General features: G+C 38.1%; 1 long non-coding RNA gene across 1 annotated transcript; it reads left to right on the plus strand.

The window, feature by feature from the left end:
• The first annotated feature begins 3,717 nt into the window (after positions 1–3,717).
• On the plus strand, positions 3,718–13,132 carry LOC103100556 (uncharacterized). Its single transcript, XR_469173.3, has 3 exons — positions 3,718–3,817; positions 4,395–4,554; positions 12,001–13,132. It is a non-coding gene; the product is annotated as an uncharacterized LOC103100556 (long non-coding RNA).
• Positions 13,133–13,347: the final 215 nt, after the last annotated feature.

A 13,347-nucleotide genomic window follows, 5' to 3' on the forward strand; every position in this document is an offset into this window, starting at 1 on the left:
ACACAGCAGCTCATGCCAGGAAAAATCAAAGGGAATAGCTGATGTGATTAAATTGGCTAGAAATAAAGATACCCATGGAGGCATGGCAAATGGATATAGGATTGGGGCCCATCTTTACATCAGAGCTGCAATTCAGCAATTCATTCTTCAGTTGGAAGTCAGAGTAGGTGACCTTTGGGGTGTCTGTCAGCTCTGGAATGGCATGATGTTATGAGAATCTAAGGGTGTTCTAAAGGTCTATCATTATCTAAGCCATAGAGTTATCTTTTTTTTCTAAGGACTTACCTTAGACAGATGGTTATACTAAATATTTTAGATTAATTTTCTCTCTCTCTCTCTCTCTCTCTCTCTCTCTCTCTCTCTCTCTCTCTCTCTCTCTCTCTCTCCCCTCTCTCATTCTCCCTTCTTCCCTCTCTCTCTCTCCCTTTCTCTCCTTCTCTCTGTCTATCCCTCCCTTCCTCTTCCCCTCCTTTCCTTTCCCCCCACCACCCTGGCAAGATGCTCAAGCCACTGTGCTGAATTTTAAATAAACTTCAAATTTACATATCCCTTCATACAGCTCTGAGAGCAGGGGAGAGGGGAGCCCTTGGAAACCTCACAGAATATAAAATTTACACACCTATATTTCTCTTTAATTACTCCTGCAAAATCTATGCAAAGGCACTGGCTGTGAGATTATAAACAGTCATTCAGGGAGGTGCCACATGCTGGCCAGGTGGGGTTTTCTGCAGCAAACATTCTGATAATGCCAGCCTACTTTATAATCAAGTCAGCTGCATAGCCAGGGCCAATTTCTTTTGGCTGCCATACTTTGAGATCTCAGCAAAAGAGACCTGAGTGATTTGCAAGAACGCTGAAGTTTTGAAAACGAAACCCTACTGGATTGCCCATTTTTTTTTCCTCTTTAGAGTATTGAGTTAGGTTATAGTGATGACCTTCTCTAAAGAGAATTTGTGTTTCTATGGCACTTTTAGGTTTACAAAATCCCATTCTCACTTATTAGTACTGGACACTTGTTAGCAACCACTTTCTGCCTCAATTTCTTCATCTGAAAAATGGGCATAACAATAATACCAACTTCACAGAGTTGTAGGAACCAAATAAGATGATGGATGTAAAATCATTTTGCAGGACTTAAAACAATATGTGCATATTATCTATTATTTGTATATTCTTTGATTAAAGATGAAAGCAAGGTTCAGAGAGATGAAGTGATTTGCCAGGAGTCACACAGCCAGAAATGGACACCATCAGAAATCAAACCCAGATTCCTTGTCTCCTAGTCTGAGGTGGGATTCAAACTTAGCTCTTCTAGCCTTCAAGTCAATTAAGCAGGGTCTTGCCTATTTTCCTTGGCACACTTGCACTATATCAAAGTAGACCAAGGATTATGGTAAGTAGGAATGTGGATTTGAAATCCAAGAATTTTGTTTCTAATCCCGATTCTCCTATCTATCATTTATGAGCACCAGGGAAAAATTATTTTGTTTTTTCTGGGCCTGAGTTCCCTTATCTATAAAAGGAGGAGGTCGTTTGTTGAGACCTAGAAGTTCCCTTCCATATGTAAGTCCTTTGATCTTCTTAACAGATATGGAAACCAAGGCTGAGAGAGATTAAGTGACTCTTTAGGAGATATAGTTGACAGACCGCTGGACATGGTGTCAAGAAGACTTAAGTCCAAGCCTTGCCTTTGATATATCTGAGAAATGTGACCCTGGGCAAGTCATTTAAACTTTGCATTAATATCTTCATCTCTAAAATGGAAATAATAATAGCATTTAGCTCCCAGGGTTGTTGTGAGGATATATTTATATCTAGAGATGCATCCATATACACACATATATACATAAACACACACCACATATGTATGTAGACATGTAAAACACATTGTCAATCCTAAAGTGCTGTGTAAATATCAGCCTGTATTATGGGAGTTGTGAAATTCAAATTCATCCCTTTTTATGTGACTGAAAGGGTACAAAGTAGACCTTTTTTTGTTCAGGGCAAAATGGTAGGACACCAGTTTTGAGAGGGATTTAGATAGAAGAAATGTCCTCAAAATGGAACCACTTGCCAAGAAGAGTTTACTTTCTCTTTACTACTCAGCCATCTTCCCAAGTCAGCAAGCAGCATGCTTAGGAGCCTGTAAATCATTCTAGAAAAGCTCTGAATCAGAATAGAAAGGTGGCAGCAATCTGAACCAGGCTCATAGAAATGCAGACTCTTGAAAATGTGGCTGGGTTGCCTCCGCGCTGTATACTTGGTCAAAAGGAATGAAAATCCTGGGACAAACAAAACAAAGGGGAAATTCCTGTAATTAGACAATAGGGCTCAGCTGGGATAGAAGTTTATAGAATGAGGATAATAATAACACATGCTTCATATTATTGCTGTAAGGCTCAAATGAGATAATATTATGTCTAAGAGGCATATGGGGTAGCTATCCACATGGTGGCTCCTCTTATCTCTCAAATAGAGCACATGAACAATTTCCCACTCTCTAGGCTGCCCTCATACTGGCAAAACTAGTTTCCCTGAGAAGGATCACTACTACACATTTACACTGAAATTCTTCAGGGTTCAGGGTTCTAAGGTTACCTGTTGAGTGGGAATAGAATCCCCCTACTTACCTCTTCAGTTGTTTAACTCCCACTAATGTGCTTATAGTCAGAATCTACTATGCCTTATGATGATACAATTAGATTTTTAACATGACCACCTATCAATAAGGAATCAGAAATTATAATATTGCAAATCATCATGTATTAAAACAAATACCTAAAATTTTTAAAATGCATCACATTCCCAGCCTTTGGGGAAAAAAACTGCTGGGAAAATTGGAAGACAGTGTGGGAGATATTAGGTTTAGAATAACATCTCACACCCTACACCAAGATAAACTCAGAATGAGTGAATGACTTGAACATAAAGAAGGAAACTATAAGTAAATTAGGTGAACACAGAATAGTATACATGTCAGATCTTTGGGAAGGGAAAGATTTTAAGACCAAGCAAGAGTTAGAAAAAATTACAAAATGCAAAATAAACAATTTTGATTACATTAAATTAAAAAAGGGTTTGTACAAACAAAACCAATGCAGTCAAAATTAGAAGGGAAGTAACAAGTTGGGAAACAATCTTTATAACAAAAACCTCTGACAAAGGTCTAATAACTCAAATTTATAAGGAGCTAAATCAATTGTTCAAAAAATCAAGCCATTTCCCAAATGATAAATGGACAAGGGATAGGAATAGGCAATTTTCAAATAAAGAAGTCAAAACTATTAATAAGCACATGAAAAAGTGTTCTAAGTCTCTTATAATCAGAGAAATGCAAATCAAAACAACCCTGAGGTTCTACCTCATACCTAGAAGATTGGCTAACATGACAGCAAAGAAAGTAATAAATGTTGAAGGGTATGTGGCAAAAATGGGACATTAATGCATTGCTGGTGGAGTTGTGAATTGATCCCATCATTCTGGATGGCAATTTGGAGCTATGCCCAAAGGGTGCTAAAAGGCTGTTTGCCCTTTGATCTAGCCATATCACTCCTGGATTTATACCCCAAAAAGATAATAGGGAAAAAGCGCTCTTTGTGGTGGCAAAAAAATTGGAAAATGAGGGGATGCCTTTTGATTGGGGATTGGCCGAACAAATTGTGGTATCTGTTGGTGATGGAATACTATTGTGATGAAAAGAATAATAAACTGGAGAAATTCCATGTGAACTGGAATGACCTCCAGGAATTGATGTAGAGTAAAAGGAGCAGAACCAAGAAAACATTGTACACAGAGACGGATACACTGTGGCACAATCGTATGTAATGGACTTCTCTACTAGTAGCAATGCAATGATCCAGAACTATTAGGAGGGACTTATGAGAAGGGATACTATATCCACATTCAGAGGAAGAACTGTGGGAATAGAAACACAGAAGAAAAACAACTGCTTGATCTCATGGTTTTGTGGGGATATGATTGGGGATGTAGACGCTAAATGATCACTCTAGTGTCAATGTTAATAATATGGAAATAGGTCTTGATCAATGACACATGTAAAACCCAGTGGAATTGTGTGCCAGCTACAGGAGGGGGTTAGGGGAAGGGAGGGAAAGAGCATGAATCTTGTAACCATGGACAAATATTCTAAAATCTACTAATTAAATAAAATTTTCATAAAAAATGCACCACAATCCACACATAAACTCTTCCTTCTATCAGCACACTGAATTTCCTTAGGGTAGAGTGGACACCTATAGAACACATTGAGGAGGTATATAAAAAAAGCCAAGATATTTAAAAAATTCATCATTCTGGAACTGTAAACTTCAGTGTCTTTCTGTATTAGGCTCTGCTTATAAAAGTTCTTTGAATGTTGCTTCTGTGTTGAACAGATGATTCCAGTGCTAAGCTGAGTTGATCCATGCTGTGCTTGACTAATGGCACACGAGGCATGACATCTGAGCTACATTGTATGATGCCCTGGGGACTTCTCTGATTCTATGCTTCCAGGTTGTTCCTCTGATCACCTGAACTTACTCCTCAACAGCAACGGTAGTATCTATCACTTCTAGCGTCTAACTTAGCTGATGTAGTCCTGAAATCTGTGTCTGTCTCTATCAACCTCTCTGTCTCTGTCTCATCCACATCCAGTTCTTTTTTACTGCCTCTATGCTTCAGATGTTTTTTGCTTCTGATACTTGATTACTTCCCTCCCCCAAACATCTCCTTGGCATGTTGCATTACTGCTCAACTCTTCTACACACATTCAGGTCTGTGCTTCCATAAATGATAGAACTAGTAGCTGCTGGATTGTAAACCCTATGAAGACAAGGATTGTTTCTTTTCTTAGCTTTGTATCTCTCTCTCTGAACAGTATTTTGTACATGGTAGATGATATTTGACATGAAACTTGTACTATTTTTTAGTTGTCTGATTTCTAATGTCATAGATTCATTAATTTAGAGTTGAAAAAGAGCCAAGGCTATCTCGTCCAACACTCTCATTTTATAAATAAGAGAATTGAGCATCGTGAAGGGTAAGCACTAACCAACCAAGGTGACGTAGGTATTGAGTCTTAGATGGAGGTTTTGAGCCCAGGTTCTTCTACTCCACAAGTAATGTTCTTTCTATGTATGCTGCTACTTTATTTTTAACACTAGGGGTGGCTGTCCACCACTGTCTCTTTTTTGGTCCCTTTTATAGACACAGATACTGAAATAATAATCTCTAATTTTCTAATATATTTGATGACTGAAATTGCAGGATTTAAAGTTATTTGTCTTAGCTTGGACAAATCACTTCATTTTTTTGACCTTTAATTTTTTTTTAATCTATAAGATAAGTGGGTTGGACTAAATCTTATTTCCTTTATATTCCCCCCTCCCCTTAACCACTTAAAAAAATCTGTAAAGGCAAAGAGAGCAATCTGTCCATATAACTTTTAAGTTTTATTTTTTAAAGAAGAGAAATCTTTTAAAGTTTTTAGGACATGAAATATGCACACTGAATTTATCATCATAATAATTCCATTTATATAACTCAAAGGATGAGAACCTACTGAATCAATTAATCAATTTCCACCTAAAGTAAATAACAAGATATTGTCCCCAGATAACTTCATCAGGTAAAATAACATAAATATAGATAACTTCAATAGATAATCAGTTGAGATTGTTCATTAGGTCTAAACAAGTCTTAGATGCTATCACTGAATTACTCACAGGCATTTTGACTAGGTGCAACGTCAAGATTTTTCAGATTGATTGAGAGTTGGTGATGTCTTCTAGGGTGGTTCTATATATTTGTTTGAAATCAGGAATCTGAGATTCATGGGGATTAATTTAGGTGAGAGACTCTGTCCAAGACCTTTAGAAGGGATTGCTTGAGGGGGGGAGGAAGAAGAGTTTTAGCACTAGTCTTGGTCTTTATGGCCTTCTCAACTCATTTGCTGTACCCAGGGGAGAGGACCAGAGAATCTGGATTCCTTCAGTTGTATCCTAGCACTATCTTCAGATAAGCTGATGGCAGTGTTAGTGTTGGGACCTGAGCACATACTGACAAGATGGGGAAAGCCTGATTCCTGACTTTATAAGAATCCCAGAAGAAAAGCTTTACTAAACATAATAGGTAGGACTTGAGAACTCTAGCAAAAAGACTTTTAGGAGCTATGAGTTAGCCTTTTTACCAGTTTTTCCCTGGATTCAAAATGTAATAGTGAGAGAGTAAATCATAGACTTTTGGGAAGCTGTTTTGTACCACTATACTAAGAGCAAATCGTTCAGTTGTGTCCAGCTCCTCATGACCCCATTTGAGGTTTTCTTGGCAAAAATACTAGCATGGTTTGCTATTTCCTTCTTCAACCCATTTTATAGAAAAGGCAACTGAGGCCAACAGGGTTAAGTGATTTGCCCAGGGTCACATACTTAGTGTCTGAGACAAGATTTGAATTCAGGAAGATGAATCTTTCAGACTCCAGGACTGGCACTGTGTACCACCTAGATGCCCATAGCAAATACCCCTTTCTGAAAGCTAATTAAGCCTGGCTGTCTACTTGATGTCCAGTGAAGATGAAGGGAAGCATGTCAAATGAGTTTGTGAGCTTTGGCATTAGATAACTACCCCTGACTCCAAAGGATCATCACTTTTATATCTTACCTACCTTGTGACCCTTCAGAGAGATTAATGTTTTTTTTTATGAACATAGAAAAGGGCATCATTGTCCAAAATTCCAGGCCTTGGGTGTAGTAGACAAATTCAGGATTATCCTTGAAAGGATATATATCGAGAGACAGACAGACAGACAGAGATGGGGTGAGGGGAGAGAAAGAGAGAGACAGAGACAGAGACAGAGACAGAGACAGAGACAGAGGAGACAGAGAGAGGAGAGAGAGGGACAGAGAGAGACAGACAGACACAGAGAGACAGAGAGAGAGACAGAGAGAGAGAGAGAGAGAGAGAGTCAGAGAGACAGAGACAGACAGAGACAGAGATAGAGACAGAGACAGAGACAGACAGACACAGAGAGACAGAGAGAGAGAGAGAGAGAGAGAGAGAGAGAGAGAGAGAGAGAGAGAGAGAAACAGTTGTACTTTGGAATCCCAGCCTTTAAGTGGAGGTTAGGAGAGTAAATCCAGAGCATTCACAATATAACATTTCTTTTCAAGCCTTTAAAATGAAATGTAGTTTACATGCTTTCCTTTGGCTTACCCTCCTGGAAATTTCCACTGAAGATAGGACCTACTGAGAGTTATCTAAGCCTTCATTATACAACCACTCAGGCATTGTTCAATCAGCAAATATTGAAGTGCCAGGCACTGTGTTAGGCACCAGGGATACAAACACAGAAAATGAAATAATCCCTACTCTTCAGGAGTTTATATTCTCTCAGAGAATTAAAGCAAGAGGAGAAGGAGTTTTGTATGGTGAAAAGAATGTTTAGAAGAAGGCTGTGATCTAAATGGAGGTACACTCTGTTCTCTAGAACCTTGATTAATTCTATAAATTCTGCACATACTTTTATACTGGATTTTTGGTGTGGATCCTGCCTCCACCGGTACAGATTGACTCTGATGATATGCCTCACTATTCTTCAGAGCTGACTCTGAGGTCCTAAGGCTATCCTAGAGAAGCCCCTACAGGGTCCTATCAGTCTTGATCTACCCATTGACCCATACTCAAAAATTTATAATTTGAAGACCAGTCTAGCGAAGTGTTACTCCAAGGAGGTCAATTCTTTGGACGTGATGACCTACAGAGGTAACCTGGGTCTTCTGTTGGTTTTTAGTTTCTGACTCCACCATCTATATTCAATTCTAAAATACCTGCCCTCAAGCTTTTCACTGAGATCCTGTGTGCAGCAAAATTCTAGCCTTAAGAAGCCAGGGCCCTTGAGCACAGAAAAAACCTGAACTCTTTGTCAAAGGGTTGACTAGAATCATGATTCACTTTTTAATCTGTACAAAATCCAACAGGTTATCCCAGGAGATGTGGTTATATCAGGAACTCATACGATTTCCTGCTTTCTTCCTCTGCAATAAGCCAAAAAGATTCAGGTTGTACTTTGCTCCTAGTTTCTACTTGTGTGGTATGGGCTCCTTTTGCCCAGTGCTTTGTGACATTTCTGTCATTTTATATTAAAGTTGGCAAGTTCACAGCCCGAGAGGACGCTTATTGCCCCTGAGGTATTTTTGTCTGCTCATATGCTGTCACAGGAAGAGCAATGATCTACATGGGCAGGCTTTAGGGGTGGATAGAAGTGTTTAGCTGCAAGGGATTAGAAGACTTATCCAGCCAGTTATGGTGATCTAAATGAGAGAAATTCTTATTATATAACTATTACAAAGATATTTTAAAGAGAAAAAAATAAACCCAGAAATTGTGAGCTTTAGTACCCATTTGACCAAGTCCCTCCTTTGTTCCCAAGTCTTTTGTGGCTCCCAATTACCTCTAGGTTAAAAACATAGACTCCTTAGCTCGACATAGAAGCCCCTCAATAGTCCTGCTCCAATTTTCCTCTCCAGCCTTATTTCATGTTTCGTTCCTTTATACTTTGCACACCCCAGGGAAATCAGATGACTGTTTTCTGAACTCAACCCACTGTGGACTGCTTCATTTTCCAGGTCATCCCCCATGGCTGCCTAGAATGTACTCTCTGGCTGTCAAAACATTTCTCTTCCTTCAAGGCTCAGCTCAGGTGTTGCTTCCTACATGAAGCTGTCTAAAGATGCCCTATTATTTGGTTGTTTTAGTTGTGTTTTACTCTTCATGACACCGTTTGGGGTTTTCTTGGCAGATACTGGAGTAGTTTTGCCATTTCTTTTTCCAGTTCATTTTATAGATAAGGAAACTGAGGCAAACAGGATTAAACAACTTGTCTAGGGTCATACAGCTAGTATATGTCTGAGGCCAGATTTGAATTGAGAAAAGTGAGTCTCCCTGACTCTATCCAATGTGCCCCTAAAGATGCCCTAGTCAAGAACACATTCTCCCCCCTTGAATTTCCCAAAAGCATTTCTGGATCTCTCCTTTGTTCATACCTTAGCCTGGATTCAACTTCTTGTGTTAGGTTATAAATGTCTGAAGTTGAAGATTAATCATGCTATTTTTTTCATCTTGCATTATAGAGTTCCTTGTACATTATGGAGGCTTAAATAAAACTCATTGAATTCAAGTGAATTCTTAAAACAGTTTGGCAAAAACATTGACACTCATGGCAAATTGGTATAAAAAGTTAGTTTTGTAAATGAACGCAAACATTTCAGCATAATTAGGTCCCTAAATGGTTATCAATCCGTAGCTAGTGCTATCCTCCTTTTATCACCAGGCTTGGATAGGATGATTATTTTCTATCTAAATTCTTGTCTTGAAGTCAAGTACTCCTTCAGTAAAGACTCCTGTATTTCAGAGGTCTTTTTAGTGTCAAGCATCTCTGAGGTCTTTTCCTTATTTTAAAGGCTTCCTTCTACAACCACCAAGATAGGTCATTTGCCTTTCTCAGCTTTAGGGGTTGACCAAAGAATGGCCTTTCCATTCCCTCTGGTGTTGCTACTTCTATCCTATGATCCTATCTCTAAAAACTGTGGAATAAATAGAGGAAAATGGAATTTATTTCGGCTGGCGGCATGAGCCTTAATGACTGTTTTATACTTAGAAGTTTTCTTTCCATATGACTGCCTCTAAAAGGAGAGAGGAACTTTTCAGGTTCCATTCAACTGGGCAAGCATGTTTATTTAGGACCTACTAGGTGCAAAGTATGGCATAGGACTCTGGGAATACAAAAATAGGAATAGAAAAGGCATTGCCCTTATATTCTGTTGTTATTTTTAAAAGAGCCCTCATATTCTTTTGAGGGGGAAGGAGGAGGAATAATATATATGAATAGGTCTACCATTAAAAGCAGTCTTTCAATAAAAGAGTGGAAGGCAGAAGGCACAGTGAAAAAGTAGTGTGAGAGTGAAGGGTTGACATGGAGAGGTGTGAGCAGGTTTTCTGATTCAGACTAGGCAGTCAATGACTCAGTCATGGGAATTCTGAGGGGAGCCATATGGAAGTAGATTAGCATGCCCTTCACACTATCAGTGGTGTTGATTTGATTAGCATTCCCTAAGCACAAAATGGAAAGGTGATATGCTTTGGGTAAATGCTGATTCTCCAAGTCTGGTCTGAGGGTCAGAACAGGGAGCTCAGCAGTTCTTGTCCTTGGCTGGATATGGAGGCTTGAGATTTATCTGAGGTAATAACCCTCCAGTTCTCAACTAGGACAACTCTGTCCTGGATTACTTCTCACAAAGTGATGGAGATTCAGACATGCCTTTGGTCTTTGACTGGTGACCCGTGTGTTTAATGGGAAAGGCAGCCGAGCAGAAGAAGTGTCTTCCTTTTTGCCAGATGTTTAAGGCAGGAAATCATTTAGGGCAATGCTCTCATATTACAATGAGGAAAGTTGAGCTCAAAGTGCTTAAATGCATAACCCTACATGACATAGCTAATTAGTGGCAGTCAGGACTAGAACCCAGGTTTCCCCGATTCATAGATTTCTTTCACTACACCATGGTGTGTCTTCAAACTATAGGATTTGATGCTTAACCATATACTTAAAAAAATCTGTGCCCATAGTTTCATTGATGTGTATTCCCTTCTCTTGTATAGATCACCCTTCTTTTACCCATTATCAGCTCCCTAATAGTTGGTCTTCATCAGTTTTTGTGGCTATCATATGGTGTTTTTCTTTTTGCTGATAAAATTCTCCAGCCTTATTCATACTGGACCTCACATGATAAATATATACTCAGTCATCAGCCCATGCTCAAAGCTTCTCCAGATTTGTAGGAACTACCAGAACTTTTGTATAACTTTAAAAATATGAAAGATCTCCACCATTAGGCATTTCCTTCAAGGTAGTCAAAGGTAGAAAGGTACTATATATACCACATTTTTTATAGTGTCACTCTTTGCATAGTAAAGAACTGGGAACAAAGTGTGTGCCCTTCCACTGTGGAACGGCTAAAGAAACTATGGTACATAAATATAAGAAGATATGATTATAAAGAATTCAGAGAACCCTAGAAAGATTTACATGGAATCAATAATAATAAGAGATAACATTTGCATAATATTTAATTATATTTACTATGTGCCAGATACTTTATAATTATTATCTTATTTGATCTTTACAACAATATATGGATGTAGGTACCATTTTATAGATGAAGAAAGTGAGGTATAAAGAGGTTAGGTGAATAGCTCAGGGTCACACAGCTAATAAATATCTGAGATTGTATTTCAACTCGTACAAAGTAAAATAATTAGAACCAGGAAAATAATATATAAAACAAAAGATCAAAAATAACTGAAACTGAATGCTTTGTCATCATTTAGAACAAGAATGGTCCTAAGGAAGGAGAGAGGAAATATATCTTCTTTCCTTTTTTGTAGAAGGAAGAGGAATATGGGTATGGAATGTTGAAGAAATTGTCTGATTTTGTTGATGTGTCGTTTGTGTTGCTATTTTGCTTTATTTCTCCTCCTGTTTTTTTTTCACTTTTTGATACATGGGGTGGCTCCCTAAGTACAGAAGTTTGGAAGAATATTTTTTGACATGAAGATGATGTAAAAATAAAAAATAGCAGAAACATTCAACAAAGAAATCCAAAGGATCATTTCCATGCCATGGTTAAGGTTTCAGAGAACTTCTATTGTTCAGTATTTCATATATGTTAATCTCATTTCCTCATTTTAGATCATGAAATGCTAGAGAAGAGCAATGATGCCTCTCCACCACTTCTTTACCTCTAAAGTCCTTAATACAAATCTGAGCATGTGGTAAATAGATGAGTCAAAGCTTGCAGACTTGATAATGGAGGATAATGAGGTTGAGAGATTTGGTAAATTGTTACAATAATTTAAAAACTAACCAGAAAAATCTGCTGAAATTATATCCAGGGTTTCAAAATCAAAGTTTGAAATTTGAGAATTTTGTTTTTTTTTTTTGTTTTAAAGATGAAGTCTGATCATGAAAAGAATCAACTGACCTTGCTCTTCAGTGTCCTGGGCTGGGAAAAGAAACAGTAAGTGTGTCTTGGTGGTTTATGAATCATTTTGAACAGGATACTTGGCTTTTTTTCTAAAGCAATCAATTGAGCTGGAGGAAATGAGATGACTGTAGAATTAAATTTCAAGCTATGCCCAAGACTTGTTGCTTTAGGTTCATGATGCATCTGGGCAGCCAATGAGGGTGACATTGTTTGGCAAGGCTGCAAAGCCCAAGGCTGAATCTAAATCTGTGCCTCCTAAGGACTGAGCTTCTCAAAAGAGTTAAACCTTTGAACATTCCCAGAATTTATGCTTACGTGGCAATATCTAGTACTTTGAAACAGATGTTCAAGTTTTCTGGAATTACATGTTCTTGGATTGTTATGTGTGTTTGTGTAGGAATATCTAGACCCATGTTTACCTCAGTGAGGAGAACTTTTGGGATTGAAACTCTCTTTGCTTTCTGTATCCAGACCAGCTATTTTCCTCTAGTTTACAGAGAGCTGTTTTGGGGCATGTAGCTGTTAAATGACTTTCCCAGTGCTAAATCCACTGTATATATGGATAACCAGTATGTATCAAAAGTAGAACTTGAACCCAGGCCTCCTTGATGCTCTGCTGTAGGAAATCTCTTACTATGGACAACTAACATTTCAAGTCTTTATATGGGATGGCTCTGTCTAGAGGAGGGAAGGGCATATTTAGAAATGAAGGTAATAAAGCATAGTTAAGATAAAAAAAAACCTTGCTAGAGTTATTACAAGAAAATAATATACAGGCATTACTAGAAAGAAATACTTAGTTAACACAGATATTATCAGCTTCCCTGACTGTAGAACATGAGCTAAATGGAACTGGTAGGTAGTACAGTGGATAAAGCACCAAGTCTGGAGTCATGAGGACCTGGGTTCAAATGTGGTCTCAGATATTCCTCGCTGTGTGACTCTGGGAAAGTCATTTAATCCCAAATGTCTAGCCCATGTCACTCTTCTGTCTTAGAATTGGTACTAAGATATGATAAGATTTTAAGAAAAAGAAAATGAACGAGATGTTGTAGAGAATTGGAAGCTAGGCTGGAGACCTGCAGACACAGATTCTACTCTGGGATTGACTGCTGATATATATATATATTTTAATTTTTATTTAGAATATTTTTCCATGATTACATGATTCATGATTCCCTTCCCCCTGACTTTCTATACCCCTCTCCCAAAGTTGACAAGTAGTTCTACTAGGTTATATATATATATATATATATATGTCATTGTTCAAAAACTATTTCAGTGTCATTCATATTTGCAGTAGAGCAATTTT

Source organism: Monodelphis domestica, chromosome 6 (genome assembly GCF_027887165.1).
Source record: "Monodelphis domestica isolate mMonDom1 chromosome 6, mMonDom1.pri, whole genome shotgun sequence".
Lineage (NCBI taxonomy): Eukaryota > Metazoa > Chordata > Mammalia > Didelphimorphia > Didelphidae > Monodelphis > Monodelphis domestica.